Raw genomic sequence first — 17,936 nt, 5'->3', positions numbered from 1 at the left:
CCCATTACTGCTTTCTGTATGCTGGCAGAAAATAAGGAAATACTGGGTCAGAGACAAAGGCCTTTATTACTCATGGCACAGCAAGCAGCGTAAGCATCATGTGTGCACTGGTCCCTCCTTAATCTCTAAAACCCCTCAGAGGCAATGTGGAGAGGCCCAGATGATACTAAGCATGTAGAAGTTCATGTCACGGCCTAGGAGCACTAACTTTTTATTGCAAGCAATAAGCCTGCTCTTTGTCCCAGAAGAAGATACTGCTTTTTCTCTCAAGATTACTCACTGCAAACACAATGCTGAAAAATGTCTTGAGTAAAGATGGACCGGGACATTGCATTCTTGGCAAACCCAAAACAAGAATGTAGAGGGATGCTTAGGGTCCATGGCAAATTGCCTCTCCCAAGGATAATGCATCCCCTGACCCTATAGATTCTTAGCCAAACTTGAGTTTTCATATAAGTGGGCCTCTCCATTGGCCATCTTGCTTAATCTGACTAACTGAGGCTGGGACCAAACCTGATATCAATAGGATTCCAAACAGCAGGAAAAGCTAATCAGCAATACTGACCTCAGTCATTGCTGCCAGGTTCTCAGACACAGCCAACTGTGAGTAACCATCATGGGAGTGCTGGATATTATTTTAGACATCCAAGATGTAGTCTAAAGCCAATCTATTATCCATTATGACTTACGCAATTTAGACTGACCTGCTAATCATTGCCAGTGAGACAATAGATGAGCAAAAAGGAACCCTTGTCCACAACGCAGAGATAGTCCATGGCCATCTTTCCCTCACATACAAACAGAGAGACCAAGGGGCCACAGTTTGAGGCTTGCTACTAAACTTGATTTGGGTCATCAGGTTTGGTTAAGAAATTTGGGCCATGTCACTGAATAAGTTGCAGCCTTGCTAGCCGTACATGGCATAGCCCAAGGCTGCTCAACAGTTAGAAGCATATGAATTTGAATTGATCAGATTTTTAAAAGGTTGTGCTGGTCTGTGTGTTTGTACATGTGCAAGGCAGAGTCCATGTTGGGAAGCTGCCGGTGACAGCACTAACACAGCAAAGTGATTCAAAAGCAGCAGTGTCCACATGAGTTTTTCTGTCTTCATAGCATGTAGACAAGGATGACAGATACAGCAGCCAGTAGAATTGCCAGCCACTGCAGAGTCTTGACTCTGGCAGACCATGTGATTTTTTTTTTTTTTGGCCAGGTTGCAATGTAGGCTCTTTGTAGAGGACAAAGAACATTCATTGCTATTGTTTTGGGCCCCGCTCAAAGAATGCTTGTTTGTGGATTAGCTGATATCGAGGACCAAATAGTTTGCCCAAGAAAGGTGCCTACTGTCTCCAGTTCCCCCAAAAGTCCAACAAGAAGCTGAACCTTCTTTTTGGTGGTAGGGGCTCGAGATACAGGACTTTTTCCTGGAGTGCTTAGGAATTGATTGCTGTGATTCTGCCCACATAGTTCAAAGAAACTTCGCTTGGTAAGCAGGCCACCATGCTACTATAAGTGTAATAGTCAGGGGCCTTGAGACAGAGGTTTCTGACTTGCCGCCAATAGGACATCATCTACAGGGTGAAAACTTTGAAGTCAGAGAACAGAGGCACACATGCTAAATCCTGGCTCTCCCACTCATAACAAATGGCAGGGAGTCTGCCCCACTTAGCATGTCTCTCAGCTCGTCCCTGGCTGAGATAATCATCTCTGACAGTTATGGGAAGGAAGTATTAGCATATAACACTGCAATTCCTACTATTCTTTCAGATGAAGGACAGTACATTGGATTAGTCCAAAAGGTCCCATCCATAATGTCACGTGAAATTCTCTTCCCTCATTCAGAAACTTCCCCAAATCCGATCAGTTAAATCTGAACACTTATTAGGCCAGGTAGGATGGTGATTGGGTGCCTAAATCTAAAGGAGCCATAGAAATTTGAGTCCCTTCCCTCCCTAAAGTTCTCCAGTATGTTTGTGCAAAGTCTGTTTGGCTGCCAGTCTTCCTGGGCAACAAGAAGACCTTGACCCAATCATTCAGTTTCTTAAAGTAGCATGACTTTCCTGAGGTCAGGAAAGAGGAGGAGGGAGAGATTAGAGGTCATAGAAGGAGAGAGCACCTCCTCCCCAGTTAGCAAAGCTTTGCATTTACTCAACTAAATGAAATCAGTATTCTGTATCTTTACTGTTGACACCATTTATTTTAGCTTTGAAGACCTCTTGACGCAACAATCATAGTCATATTGTCTTTTGACTGGACCCCCAGAACCTGCTGCCCCATTGTCAGGACATTCTTTTCTTGTGCCATCTGAGAAAACTATTCAAACAACTTGTTTCAATTCTACCTCTCATTGCTCATTAACAGGAAAGACAGTCAGGCACCCCTATTTCCTTGCCTTCACCCATACTTAAGTGAGAGCTTTCACTACCTTCTTCCCACACCTTCTTCTCATATCCCCTAATTTCATTCTTTCTTTTCCAGATAGCCACATCTGTCAGCAGCCTAACCTTGTTGCCCAAACTGTGAAGAACTGTGAGCAGTCTGAGATTTTACCCTACTCCCAACCTAGCAAGATATCCTGCGCTAGGTTCATGAGTGCCAGCAGAAGACAAGAGACTTCTGGGTCAGAGACAAAGTTTTTTATTACTGCAAGCAGGCAGCATGAGCTTTGCACCAAATCTCATAGAGACATCACAGGTAGGCCAAGCTGGGTGCTGCGAATGTAGCGGCTGTACGTCACAGCTGAGGAACCAGAATTTAAGATACTTTGGTTTTCTACAAGGGACTTCAAGCAACCCTTTCCCAACCTTTGCTCTGGAGAGAGATGTTATATTTTTTTATATTGGACAGCAAACAAATCTGTCTTCTGCTCTGGGATGACACTATCTCTATCTCCCTATGCGGTACAAACATCCTATAAAAGATAGTCAAGAAGAAAAACTGTCAGTGCCTCCGCTAAAAAGACATGCAGAAATGACAGCTCTGTGGAGAATTCTCTATCAACACCTGCAATGTTATATGTTTTTCATTGTGGTAAAATATACATAAAATGTACCATTTTAACAATTTTAAGTGTATAATTCAATGGCATTAAGTACACTCACAATGTTGTGCAACTATCACCCTTATCCCTTTCAAGAACTGTAATATTTTTAATGCACTGGTTTTGATTTTCTAGTATTTAGATTTTTAAATCTCTGCTCATAGGTGGGACTGGGCCATAGTCATCTTTTGTGAGAATGCAGCACTGTCTAGCTTTGATATCATAGTATCCTAGCTTCCTAAAATGAATTGTGAATTATCTTTTTTCCCATTCTCTGAAACCCTTTTCCTTATATGGGAAAGGTTGGCTCCTTGAAAGTTGGTTAGAGCTGACTCGTGAAATCACCTGGGTAGGTGTCTTTTTTGAGGAAAACATTTGACCAACTTTTCAATTTCTTCTACAAATATCGATCTATTTAAATCCTCCAACCCCTTCTTAATTTATTTTTGGTAATTTAGTTTCTCTGGAAAATTTATTTCATCTAGATTTTTAAAAATTCATACCTCAGTTATTTCTCTTTTCTTGTGAAATGTTTATTTTTTTATCTCTTCACTGATTTACTAGTTTGGGCATCCCCTCCACTCCAAGAATCAATTTTTTATTTTGTTGATCAAATCTGCTATTTGATTTATTCTCTATTTCATTAACTTCTGCTTTTATTCTTCCCTTTTTTATGTTTTGTTTTTATTTGTTTTCATTCTTGAGTTATATACTTAGTTTATTTTGAATCTTTTTTATTTTCTAATGTATGCATTGAAGGCCACAAAATTTCCTCTGAAAACCTTGGGTTGTATCCCCACAGGTTTTTTGTTATTACTTTTTGTCACTGCTTTCTAAATAGATTCCAATTCCAGTTGTGGATTATTCTTTAAATGGGGTCACTGTATAATTTATCATCCAAATTGGGACACTTCTGTGAATGAAATATATATATTATGTCAGCATAATCGGTGTGAGTTAGGGCTGTCTGGGTGAACCAGAAAGTATGGTCACTCTATTTTTAACATGAGTTATTTAAAAGAAAAATGTTCACACAGGATTTTGTTGCATGTTTATAATTTTGATCAAAGAATATGGTGTGTGTGAATTTTGTTTTTTGAATGTGTGTTTTCTGTTGAGTACACATTTCTTGATATCTTTTAAATCAAGTTTGTTAATTCTCTATTTAGTTATTTTTGTCTATGTGATATATCATTTTCTAAGACAAGTTAAAAAGCCTCCCACTATGAAAGCAGATTTTTAACTTTTCCTTTATTTCACTTTTTGGCTTAAATAATTTAAAAGCTCTATTGTTAGATTCATAAAGTTTCAGGACATATATTTTTGTTAGCTTACACCTTTTAGCATTTGATACTTTTTACCTCGAAATCTCTTTTATCAGATACGAATATTACTACTTAGGCTTTCTTCCCTTTTAAAAATAGCTTTATTGAGATATAACATATATTTCAATACAACTCACCCATTTAAACTGTATGATTCAATAATTTTCAGTATATTCAGTACATAGAGGTGTGTAACCATTACAAAAATCAGTTTTAGAACATCATCATCATGCCAAAAAAGAAACCCATATCCCTTAAGAATTGTTCTATATTTCCCCCTAACTATCCTCCTCCCAACCATGAAACTTACTGTCTCTACAGATTTGCCTGTCTGGATATTTGATATAAATAAAATTATACATTATGTGGACTTTTGTGTCTGGCTTCTTTCACTTAGCATAATGTTTCCAAGGTTGATCCATGTGAGAGCACGTATCAGTATTTCAGTCCTTTTTATTAATAATAGTCCATTGCATGTATCATACCTTATTTTGTTTAATCCATTCATCAGTAGATGGACATTTAGATTGTTTCTACTTTTGACCATGATAATGCTACTATAAATATTCATGTCCATGTTTTGTGTGGATATGTTTTCATTTTTCTTGGGTATATACCTAGGAATGGAATTTCTGGGTCATACATGACATTTTTAGGCAGTGCCAACTGTTTCCCAAAGTGGCTGCATCATTTTACATAACCACCAACAATGTATGAGGGTTCAATTCTGCCTGCATCCTTTCCAACATCTATTATTATATTATTTATTATAGCTATTTTAGTGGGCATAAAGTGGTATTTCATTCTGGTTTTGATTTGCATTTCCCTGGTTAATGGTGTTGAGTATCTTTTCATTTGATTATTGGCCATTTGTATATATTAATTAGAGAAATGTCTATCAGCAGTCTTTGCCCATTTTAAAATTGGGATATTTGTCTTTTAAACTATTGAGTTGCATGAGTTTTTATATATTCAGTTTAAAAGTCCCTTGTAAGGTACATAAATTGCAAAAACATTTTTCCATTCTGTGGGTCATATTTTCATTCTCTTGATGGTTGCATTTATGGCACAAAAGTTTTAAAATTTGATGTAGTCTAATTTTATTTTTTCTTTTGTTGCTTTTGCTTTTGGTGTCATATCTAAGCAGCTTTGTCTAACCCAAAGATGTGAAGATTTACTCCTATATTTTCTTCTAAAAGTTTTATAGTTTTAGCTCTTCTTACCTTTAGGTCTATGTTTGTATATGTAAGATAGTGGTCCGGCTTCATTCTTTTTTTTTTTTTTTTTTTCCAGCCTCATTCTTTTGCATATGGATTTCTGGTTGTCTTCGTATACATTCTTTTTGTATTTGCCTGATGTACTTTCCCATTCTTTTTAGACACCATCATAACTTCGTAATTTAGATGTATGATATTTGAGATAGTAACAGTTATCCCCATTTTACAGATTTAAAGAAATGTTTGAAGTTAAATGAATTATCCATAGACCCATGCTTAGGGACAGAAAGTGTGTACTTGGATGGGTAGTACAGATTCTCACTCCATCCCAGGAGCTACGGCCTGCCCTCTGAGCCACTTAAATAAACTCACCTCATTCATCTTGAACTCGGAATAGTTACAACAGCCCATCCCATGGAGTGGCCAGGAAGGAATTACTGACCTTATGTATGACTAATGGAAATTTTCAAAATGATGGTACATTTCATTTTTCTCACTTTGGAGGTCAAGGCTGTTGGGAAGACGCAATAGGTTCTGAAGAAGCTGCAAAGGACAGTTAATGTAATTCTGATACCACAACATTTCTACTATTTTAGCTTTTTCCTATGTTTTTCTCTTTATTATCTATATGACTTTTATTTACACAATTACTTTTTGTTCCACTCAGTTCCTTAGTCTCCCCTCCCAGTGAGGGACTTTACTATTGTACGCCTTTCCTGAGCACTAAGAAAATGTAATGTGAATACACAGGGAAAGGGATGATAAGAAGACCTGGGGGAGGGGGTATAGAATCAAGAGGCTTTGGAAATCTGTGGTGTAACTCAGGGTTTCTCCACCTTGGCACTATTGACATTTGGGCTAGGTAATTCTTGGTTGCGGGGGCTGATGTGTGCATTGTAGAATGTTTAGTAGCACCTCTGGCCTTTACCCACTAGATGCCAGTAGTAGCACCTGCCAAACAGTGGTGACAACCAAAATGTCTCCAGATACTGCCAGAACATCTAGAAGACAAAATTACCCACAATTGAGAACTACTGGTTTGACTAATCTTTTTCACATCCTTTCTGTAACCCCAATCAGCAGTTAAATGGTTAAATATTTTTTTAAAATTTATAATGCTTTCCTTCTTTCGTTGGTATTGTATTATGGGCTCTGAAAATCTGTCAACTAACAGGCTATTTCAAAAGTAGTATAGTAGACTGATACCTGGTTTAATGTGTCCTGTATGCAGTAACTATGAACCAATGTGTTTGAAAAGCGAGGGGAAAAGCAGTACCTGTCTAAAGTGGTGTTCTGATTTCTGAGGCCCATAAGACACAGCCTAGTTAGAAAGCTCCAATATGAGCATAAGTTCCCTAGAACTCTTTCAATATTTTAAAGGTGTATTATTTGAAATACCTTGCCCGGAAGAATTAAAGGACAGTAGACCTGTACCTGACTTATGTACATTTGAAATTTTAGTGTTTTCATGTAGTTGATAAGACTATAAGATATCAAATAAAAGACCCCAGTTATATGTTCTACACAAATTTAACTTTTTAAAAAGCATTTTGTTTTCTCATTAGTTTCAGGTATACAGTACATTAGTTAGACATTTATATAGTTTATGAAACAACCTCCCTGATTACTCTGTATCTTCCCTCTGGCTCTACACATAGCCATTACATTACTGCTTACTGCATTCCCTATCAGATTTAACTTTCGACTTTGGGAAACTTCTAGTGCTACAGTATGAAATCAAAGGGAACTTGCTCAACCCTTTATAAAACTCATCATTTTTATTTGGAATAAAGCAGATACACTTTAGGATATGTAAGCATTACATAACTGAATGACATCTATATTCACAAAAATACACAACCATATTTTATGCTGGTATTAATTAAAATGTTTATCTTCAAAAACCCAGTTGGATAAGGTAACAAGAACTAAGATTCTCCTAGTATCAAAGTTGTTCCTTCTCAGTCATGCACTAAAATTACTAGTCCCGTTTTTTGCATTGAGACATCAGGCTCAAGACTGAGTACCTACTAGTTACTTTTGCATCCTTTGTCACTGAGGATTTTTTTGGTCTTGTTTTTAATGTCTTGATTAATAACGATACTATATTTTTAGCATCTTTGCATGAATAATGAAGGAAAAGATCACCAGAAACTGATTTCTAAGAGTTTCATTGAAATAGTCATAGCGGAAAGTATGGAGAAAAAGTCTGTATGTTTCCAGTTAGGCCACAAAAGGAAAAGATAAATATTTTCCTTAAAACATTTAAATCAATATTTAATTTCATTATGGCTGAGGACAATCATGCCCAATGTCACTGTCACTCTGTTTTGATGTACAGCGACTCAGAAAAGCGATTTCGAGCTTTTCTATTTCTGTGCATCTTTCAATTTGTTCGACTTTCAAGAGTTCCAATGCCATTTCTCACTGCAGGGGCTCTGCAGGACGAAACGCCCTCTGGAGTCCAGGTGGCTCCCTTTAGTCTCCAGCTCCTCTAGGTACCAAGGACCGGATTTGCATCCCATGGGGTGCTGACTGATGGTCTTGGGTTCTTGCCCCATGCGCGCCTCCCTGTGAACCCATCATAGTAACCTCAGACCCGACGCGTTCAGCCATACCTCGGGCGATACCCTTACAGTGGTGGGGAGGCAGTGATCAATCCTGGGCCCTTCCCTGTGGCTGGCGCCCGGTTTCTGGGCACTCCCTAGGAGGGGAGCCGTCTGGTGCGCGCCATTCCCAGAGGGCCCAAGAGGGACTCAGGGCGTCCGGTGGCCCGCAGCGGCGCCGGGCGGTCCAGGCGCGAGCCGGGCGGGGCAGCGGCGCGGGTCCGAGCCCCCGAGGCGCCGGCGGAGCATGTGACCAGGCGGCGCGGGGCCGGGCGCGCAGTGCCGCGCGGCGGCGGCGGCGGGGAGAGCAATGGAGGCCGCGGCCGCCTGAGAGGCGGGTACGCTGCTGGTGCTGCTGCGGAGGCTGCTGGTGCTGCGGGGCAGCCGCTCACCGGGCAGCTGCGTCCGCCTCTGGCGCGGGGCGCCCGTCACAGTCTAGCTGCTCTGCCGGCCAGGGCGCCAGGCGGGGACCTCAGGTGAGCGCCCTCTCGGCCCGCGGCCGGAGCCAGACAATGGGGGCAGCGGGCGGGCTTCTCCCCAACACCCGCGGGCCCCCGCGGCGCCCCGGGTCCCCGACCTTGCCCTTGCCTTGGGAGCGTGGGCTCGGCGTGGCCCGCCCTGGACTCTGGGGCGGTGTCCTGGCGCGTGTGGCGCGGACCCTCCCAAGGCGCCCGCGCGCGGCGTGCGCTGCTAGGGTCCCACTCGCGGGAACCTGCGGACCGGCTGCGCCCTCGAGAACTTGCCGAGAGCGTGGGACCTTCTCGTTCCCTCCTTCCCGCGCTGGGCGTCCAGACCCCGGGTCCGCCGCGCGGGTCCGGGTTGCGGCGGGGCGCGGGGCGGGCGAGCGGGGCGCAGAGCAAGACTCCGGGATCTCCGACGCTGACCAGGGTCTGGGATCGCGGGACGCTGGGATCGCGGACGCTGACCACGATCAGCCAGCCCTCTACCCTCGCCAGAGCGGCATTGCTTTGTTTAACCTCTGCCAAGCCATTTCGCACCAACTCTTGTTGCCCCAGTTCTGATGAGCCCCCAGTTTGATGGCTGAGGCAGGACAAAGGTTTTCCCTGTTTACCAAAAGCTGGAGCCGCCGGGAGACTGCACGCTGCCAGTGGTGTTAAATGCGTTTTCCTTATCTTTTCCCGGGGGTTCCGGCGATGGTTTTCTTGGTTTTATAACCGTCCTTTCTTGCAGGGCTCTGTAGTGGTGCGATTGCACCGCCTAACCCTATAGATACGGTGGGTGGGGTGCGGCTTTTATTCATGGTTATCAGTAAGCAGAAGGGCAGACGTTTACAATTTACATTAGATGTTCTCAGAATAGACGCATGAGAATCATTTTATGAATTCCAGATTATAAGAGATATGTGTATGTAAAGACACATCGAGTCCGTGGATGTGGGGAGGGGAGACAAAACCTAGTAACTGCGACCATGTGTTGTGAAATTTTAATAGAGTTTTATGAATAATATAGCCCGGGAACTGATCTGGTGTAGGCGAGGGAGTGTGTGTGTGTGTGTGTGTGTGTGTGTGTGTGTGTGTGTGTGTGTGTGTGTTGGGTGGCGGCGATGGAGAGGGAGTGGTTAGAATACAAAGGATAAGGCAATTTTGCAAAGGGTTCTTAGTAGACATTCTATTGCAAAATTTCAGTTCATTAAGTTGTCATTATATCATTGTTTCCCTGTAAAAATCACCTATACTAGTTGTTGAATTTTACATAAAATGGCTAACAATTATTTGGCATCGTATGTGACTCAGGAATCTGAATACATCAATTTTGATTAATTTTTAAAAGTCAACAAAGACCTTCACTACTATCTCCTTTATTGTATGAGAACACTGAATCCTAGTTCAAGATATTCAACAGAATATTGCCTGTAAGGAAAAAAATCATGCTACTACATCACACCTTTCCAGTACTATTTAAAATGTATTTTCTACAAAATCTTATTTATATAGTCACCTCTGACATTGAGAAACTTTCACTTTAAAGACTTAGCAATACTAGGCACTGAATTTGGTGTCAAGAAGATAATATAGACTTAAAGGCAATTGATTTGAGAAACAAAAGCTATCACACACAGGTATACTTCGTTTTATTGGCTTTATTGCGTTTCACAGGTGTTGCGATTTTTACAAATTGAAAGCAAGGCCCTCCACCTCCAGAAAGATTACTACTTGGTTTATTGTGGTGGTTGGGAGTGGAACCTGCAGTATCTCTGAGGTATGCCTGTAGTTCTTTCTGAACTATAAAGCACAGTATAATAAATGTAAGTTATTATTACTAGAAAAAGAAGGTGTATTTTACAATTTTCTCTTACACAGTTTTGGAAAAAATTAACTGAAATGGATGTGAAATTCTTCAGGGCAGGGAATGGTCTTTCAGTCTTTCTTTTGTAGTCCACATTTCTAATCTGGTATATAATAGGTATTCGACAAATTGTTGTAAAAAAACATGAATTAATGAAAAATAAAATACAAGTGGATAAAACATGCATAAATATCAAGTTGATTTACTTCTTTTAGTTTAATCAACATTTACTGAAGGCCTACTATGTTTCAAGAACTGTGCAGAGTGTTTTCACATAGAGTTTATAAAAGCCAGGTAACCTTCCTGTTTCAAATGTATGTTTTTTTGATGTATGTTTCTATAACGAATGGGGCCTCTTGGGTGATATTAATGATCATCTCATATAACTGGGTAGCACAAAGGAACATTTGTTATATGTACATATACTTCCTCACAATGGCCTGTGGTGAGGCAGGGCAGATACTATCATTCCTGTTTTGTAGATGAGGAAATCCAGACACAGTGAGATTAAATGACTTGCCAACTCCTTGCCACTAAAGCAGCAATGCCAGGGACCGAAGCTGGATCTCACACCTAGTGCTTCCACCTCTGAATCACACTGCCTCTTCCAGGATACACTGTACCTCCAGAAAATTACTCACAATTAGGCCTAATGAAAGTCTATCTTTAAGTAACTTTCGTATGAGGAAAAACTATGTTTTGTAACGTGATACTTATGAATTGGTTAAATGCGCAAGTTGTGGAGTCAGGCAACTAAATTTAAACCCTGGATTTACCAGTTACCACCTCTGCATTTTTGGCTAGTGACTTAATCTGTTTCCTCATCAGTAAAATGGGGAAGTTATGTTACGTACCTTATAGCATTTTTGGGAAGATGAAATGAAATAGTGTAGATATTTAGCACAATGTCTTGTAGAAACCTAAGCATTCAGTGTCAGTTAATTATTTTTATTCCTGTTATAATGCGAAGCAGTGGTTTTTAAATCTTTTTTTTCTGCACAGTAAGAGAAGCATTTATTTGCTATTCAGCAAACAAAATGTTAATTTTTAAAAAAAAATTCACGAATCAATGCTTAGACTTCCCTATGCAATGCATTCTTATATATTTTTTTCTGTGTTATATAAAAATGCTGGTTGAAGTTCGCTGAACGATTTCACATATCATTAATGGGTCAGCACCTGCAGTTCAAAGAACACTAATGTAAAGGATAATCAGGTTAAGTGCATTAAAAAATATGTTATTGAATCTTTATATTTTTTTCTAATGATTTACAACATCAGTTAGAATTTTGATATTACGTTAAATTACACTGAACATGGGTTATTAACCATTTCTTAGTAATTACAGTCATCGAATGAGTAGTTATTACGGCCTAGATGCTGTGCTAAGCAGTCTATTTATATATGTTATCTAATTTAGTGCTTACAACAGCCTGTAGCTCGGCCTTGTGTTTCCATTTGATAATTGAAATTAAGACTCAAAAGTTTTATTAACTTGCTCACATCCTAAAGTTAGTGAGAGCTGAAGCAAAAATTCAAACTGAGTTCTGTTCTCCCCTATATTCTGTTCTGATATTCCCTCATAGTGATTTCTTAAGTTGCATCATTTCTTCTTTTGGTAAATTTGAATGGCAATATTGAGAATTTATTTGTTGTGGTACATCTTTTACAGTGTCCTTTGAAAGAACCCATTTGAAGAAAATTTTCAACTTAGTAAAGTAAGAATATACTGGGTAGACTAGTAATTTATTTTGACTTTGCTAGTCTTTGATGTAAATATTTTAGAATAGCTTCTCAGGTTTTTATGGCAGAACCAACTAATTGGTCAGTTTTATTGAGCACCCAAAGATTTATTGTATCTTCAGAAGAGACATGAAAGCTATGTAACTATATAAAGACTTCATTATGAATGAATGTCAGCTTTTAAGGCACAAAATGAAGAACTTAACTACAAAGAATGCTTTATAGTATATTGATTTGTCTCAAAATCACCAGTATTTATTTTGTAAAATACTTATAAGAAACCACCATTAACTATCTTATTGATTTTTTTGTATTTTAGTTTTTGCAAGTGTTTCTGAAATTTTCAGCAGGATTTTAATTTAATTTTTTTGGTGTTTCTGGGGCTTTCCTCTTTTAAAAATATTGAGAAAGAATTAAAGAATGTCTAGGAAATATATTTTATAAATAGTACTTAGAATACACAAATACATAATTTTAAATGACAATGGAAAGGCAAATTTCACTGCTTCTTTCTCACTATATTTTATAGATTGACTCTTGTAGTGACTGGTTTGTGTATTGCTGTCAACATGCAGGAGTGTATCTTATAAATAAGATGATTACCAAGTGCTTAAAGATATATAAATAAGCTCCTGCTTTTGCATTATAGTTTCTATGCGCTTGGAACTTTATACTTTTAACCATATATTTAAACAGTTTATTTGTTAAGGTTAGTCTTTTCAAACTGATAATTTTGAAGTCAGAGTATGTGTAGATCATGATGATATATTAGACAAAGAACAGCAGTTTCATGGTTTATTAAAGTTTTGAAAATCTGTTTATTTCTGTTCATCAGTTATTAAGATTATATAATAAAGAATGTATTGTTTATTGTTGAATATCAGATTATATGCTGAGGTTAGCCTTTAAAAAATCATTTTGCCCCCTAATTAGATTGTCTACAAATGTAGTATGCTCATGCTTTATGCTTATTTTATTAATTCATTTCTTTTGACTAACACTTAACCCCTAATGGATTGGTATAGTTTTTGTGAGCATCAAGAAACATTCCAGCTATTGAATGTTCACTGTAATTTGTATGTTCATGCAGATACTAAACTCAATTACCATTATATTTTGTACTACTTTTATTCTTGATGTGAAAATTCTTAGAAATAAGAAGAGCAAAGTCAGTGTAGATATTTACCTATACCAGTGGCTATGAGGCAGATACATATGCATATTTTAGGTTTACATATATGTATGATTTCCACAGGTACATGGGAAGTGCAAGATTACAAACTCTCAATACATAATTGGAAAATCATTTTAAGTAACTTTATGGAAATAAAAACTTTGAAGAGATGTTGAATGCCTTAAAGTCATGTTATCAGAAATATTTTAGAAGCCAAATAGCACAACTACATGTAATAGCTTCTATATTCTAGTTAGTTTTCATGTGGAAAGGTGATTTCATTTAAAATGTCAAAAATGAAAAGCAGAAATATTTTCAATCAGATATAAAATCTTCAGCTCTTTCAGATGTTTGCAGAATTTTTCAATTAGTATCATTGAGGCTTAAGTGGAAATTTCAATAAACTTGCTTCTGAAACCAGTACAGTATTAAATATTGGATGTTTGAGGAAAAGGTACAGAAACTATATCCCCGAAACACTTTGGGAAATATTTAAATCAGAAGTACTCAGTTCAATAGATACAGGTTGTTAGAAATTAAGAGCAGATAGCAGCTGCTAGGAGGAATTACTCCAAGTAACAAGAAAGGAAGGACGGCTTGCTAAAAAGGTGTTGGGCTTTTTACCAGAAAAGTAAGAACAACCCACCCAGAGCTCCACTGGCCTCACTCCACTCACCAGGTGAGGGATTGGCTAGCGTGAAGAGGGAGAGGGGGAGTGCTGGTAGGGAGAATCTTGGTTATGGCTGAAATTTAGGATAAGCTGGATTCAATAAAAAGCCTGTGAAGATTCTTGTATACAATTGTTAGCCCACAGTTTCCTCACCTGGGAGAAATCAAAAGGAACGGCATGGTCCCAAGACCCCTGTTTTTGGAAAAGGAAACATCAGAACTCCATTGTCAAAGCCATTTATGGTCTCAGGTGGGGCCACAGCTGATGTTCTTAGGGGAGCTTGTGACAGATTCAGCAGAGCTGGTAAGACACTGATGAAGAATTCCAGGCTGCTTTAAATGATTACATTGAGGATTTTCTTCATTTTTAGAAGAATAAATATAGTGACTTTTCTCTACCAGGGTATCATTGTGACAGACGCAGCGAGCTTTCTAGGCACTTATGATGCAGCTGCCTCAGCCATGTTTGTGATGGGTTAACTGTTCTCTGGAGTTAATGAGGTCAGGGTCATAGGTTCAATTCCTGGGAAGGCCAGTTAGCTTTGCTTTGTTCTCTGATCTCATATGGTACTCTTAACCCAGACCAGCCATCTGGCTAGGCAGACCATTGATCACAAAGGGACTAATAAGCTAGACAGTGTAGGAGGAGCAGCGTGAATCTTTCTCAGTGGATGTTAAGTAATTAGAGAAACAGTTCCAAAAGCATGTGCAAATTTGTGTTTCATGCATTATCTAAATATGTGGAAGATAATATTGTTATCAAATATTTTTCTTTGTTATTTCTGTTGAACTCTCATTTTAATGGTTGTTTTTCTCTAATTAGGACATTTTAAGTCTCATTCGTTCAGCAGTTGTATATCGTCTTGAATGTTCTTAACCTCCCTCTAGGTTTACAGGATGCTGCTGTGGTAGCAAGAACAGGGTAAGTCTGCAAGGAGCAGATCAGACCACTTACTTAGTTTCCAGATCGACCTCCACTGAGTTAAAAAAGTTTTTAAAAAGCAGAGGGCCATTTTGAATGAGAATAGATAGACCGAGGATATTCAGGGAAATATTTCATAGTTTTTCTGAGTATTCCTTATCTATGAATCTCGTATTCCTGTTATTAAAATTACTTATAGTATTGAGAGAGATGTCATCTCTGAGGTCAGCTAGACTTATGTAGTCTCATACGGTAGCCACTGGTTCCATGTGGCTATTGTGCATTTGAAATGTGGTTTGTCCAAATTGAGACATACCGTAAGTTTCAAATACTTGGTATGAACAAGAATGTAAAATATGTCATTACTAATTTAAAATATTGATTACATATTAAAAAAGTATTTTAGCTATGGTAGGTTGCATAAAAGAAACATTATTAAACTTAATTTTACTCTTTAAAATATGCCTGGTAACAAATTAAAAACTATGTGGCTTGCATTTGTGGCTTGCATGATATTTCTATTGACAGTGCCGCTCTAGACCAACCCCTCATTTTATAGATGAGGACGCTTAGGTTCAGAGGTTAAGTAACTGAGCTGAGTTCTTTCCATTGCCTGTAATCTTTCCCTGCTAATAGGTTAGGTGCTTAGGAAGATAGAGCTTTTTGGACCATTAGAGGGCTATTTAGTGCCTGGCAATTATCGTATGTTGCAAGATCTGTGCCTGAGTCCTTGCGTGTTAGGTGTAATGCCTGTTGTGTGTGTGTGTGTACACATACGTAGGAGGGAGAAATTGTTTTGTTTATAATATTGATGTTTAGGTTAAGTTTTACCTGGGTATATAGGTCAGAGGCCCTACAGCTTTATTTGCTTCTAAGAAAAGCACATTAAAATATTAGACATTAACAGCTGTCACTCTGGATTAAATAAGATGTGGTACTCGTTCAAGTGGGTGCTTTGATATGTATTTCTTATTACAAAGAAGGTTTCAGATAGTTATAAATGAACCTTTATGGACAAAGCAGCAAGCAAGGTTTTCCCGCTGTATCTCATTTGGATGGAGGCGAGCTGAGTGAGAGGTCCCGTGTGCTGAAGAAGGAGCTTATGAGCTGTTACTGTTTCTTAACCATGCGTGCTCCTGATGTGCCATTTGAGGAAGAAGTAGCTAGTGTTGGCTGGTGCAAAAGCCATGGCCCCAGAATGTGGGTTTTTCTGTCAATTTTGTGAAAATAATGGTTTTGATTGACAAAGATAAAAAGGAAGAAAATCTCAGGACCAAATTTGTTGTCATTTTTAGTTGAGATTTTTGTTTTCCTAATCAACATAAGCAGCTCAAATTAACATCCTAAAGATGTTCACTTTGTGCCCCTTCAGATCTAGTCTTTCTTCTTTGGCCCACATAGAGTTCTAAGTCATTATCAGTTTATTGTCAGTGACCCAGTGACAACTGATGAACAACTTTGTCAGTCGGGCAACCTCTAAGACTTCATTTAATCTCATCATCTGTACTAGCTAGTAATGTGTATGAATTTCCCTTTTAGGAAAGATTGTGTGGAGGTTGAAAGAAGGTAAGTGATTACTTTCAGAACATTGGCTTATAAAAATAGTTCCTGATTATTATTTTTTAATGCTTTTTGTTTGTTACAAACTCCAGTTGATTCTGGATACTAGGAAACAAAAGATAGCAATCTGAATGGTTACCTTTGGGCAGTCAGAAGTAAATAACTGTCCTGTGGAAGTCTAATGCAAAATACCATGACATTCAGCCTGAGTCATCATACACCCAGTTTATGTCATGCCAGCAGACATGTGTTGAGCACACACTACGTGCTGGGCACCATGGGTATAGCATGAAAAGAACAAAGGTTGGGGGAGTATTGACTATTTGAATGCAACAATGGTAGCTCTCAGCTTAAAGCATTCATAACTTTTGTTGTAGTTTCTAATCTTGGAAAATAACGTAGCCTTTTTACAGAATAAATTTTTAAAAATTACTGTTGTAGAATGAGTACATTTTGATTTATATTCGAAATTTCACTAGCCGATTCTTGTACTCTCATGTTAAATGAGCAAACACACAGACAAGGCCTCTGTATTATGGCGATGATATTCTGGTGAGAGAGATAGACAATAAGCAGTAAACAAATCAGTATGTAAATTGAATGTCAGGTAAGTGCTAGAAAGAAAGTAAAGCTGAGTGAGTGGAGTGAAAAGTGATGCTGTTTCTAGATAGAGTAGTCTGGAGAACTATGAATGAAGTAGAAGCCGCCACGGAAATATTTGGAATCTCTTCCAGATCTCAAATAGTAGATAAAATTAAGTGAAAAGCTATGGGAGTTCAGTCTCTTCAACATTGACTAAAATTGGTTTCCAAATAGTCATTGTTCTTACAGTTTCGATTAGTTCCAGTAGTATAGTTATTGATGGGCAGAATCTTTTTAGCATTCCACCTTTTAAATAGCTTGGCTAAGTACAGCAGAATCTCATTTTAGAAAACAATTTCTTTAGTGTTCTGGAAAAACGCCACTCGTGTTGGTAATTTTGGATCTTTCCTGTCTCCCTTTGACGCATTATTCATCTCAAACCTCTGTGGCTTATGGAAAGGAGAAGATGCTAGTGTTTAACCAACCAGATTTAAGACAGCTGTTCAATATATTGAATAGTTCCTCTGTTATTTTAATGTAAATTAAAATTAAGTGGGAGCTATGGGACAGCCCTGTTTTAATTAGAGTTGGAATGCATCTTAGGAGACCATTTCTGCCGGTAATAATCATAACAGTGGCATTATGATTTTTTTAAAAGAATCATTAAGAAGCTGGGTCTATGTTAAGGTCTTAAAGTTTTGTATGTAGATGATTCTTGTCAAATCAAGTGAAAGTCTGAAAAATGCAAACATTCTTTGGCCCTAAACCTTTTTCTTGGAGATCTGAGGCAG

The 17,936-nt window shown here is 38.6% G+C and overlaps 1 protein-coding gene across 7 annotated transcripts in view; it reads left to right on the top strand.

Annotated features, from left to right (window-relative positions):
* The first annotated feature begins 8,567 nt into the window (after window positions 1-8,567).
* CRACD (capping protein inhibiting regulator of actin dynamics) overlaps window positions 8,568-17,936 on the top strand; it is a 230,569-nt gene continuing 221,200 nt past the window's right edge. For 6 of the 7 annotated variants that reach the window (XM_036227914.1, XM_036227913.1, XM_036227910.1 and 3 more), the window contains exon 1: window positions 8,568-8,664. The gene's annotated coding sequence lies outside the window, so the exon portion shown is untranslated. The remainder of the gene's footprint in view (window positions 8,665-17,936) is intronic. The other variant, XM_036227909.1, reaches the window with a different exon arrangement.

Source organism: Rousettus aegyptiacus, unplaced genomic scaffold (assembly GCF_014176215.1).
Source record: "Rousettus aegyptiacus isolate mRouAeg1 unplaced genomic scaffold, mRouAeg1.p scaffold_m13_p_10, whole genome shotgun sequence".
Classification (NCBI taxonomy): Eukaryota; Metazoa; Chordata; class Mammalia; order Chiroptera; family Pteropodidae; genus Rousettus; species Rousettus aegyptiacus.
Note: the sequence above shows the minus strand (reverse complement) of the source record. Positions and strands in the feature narration are given on the sequence as shown.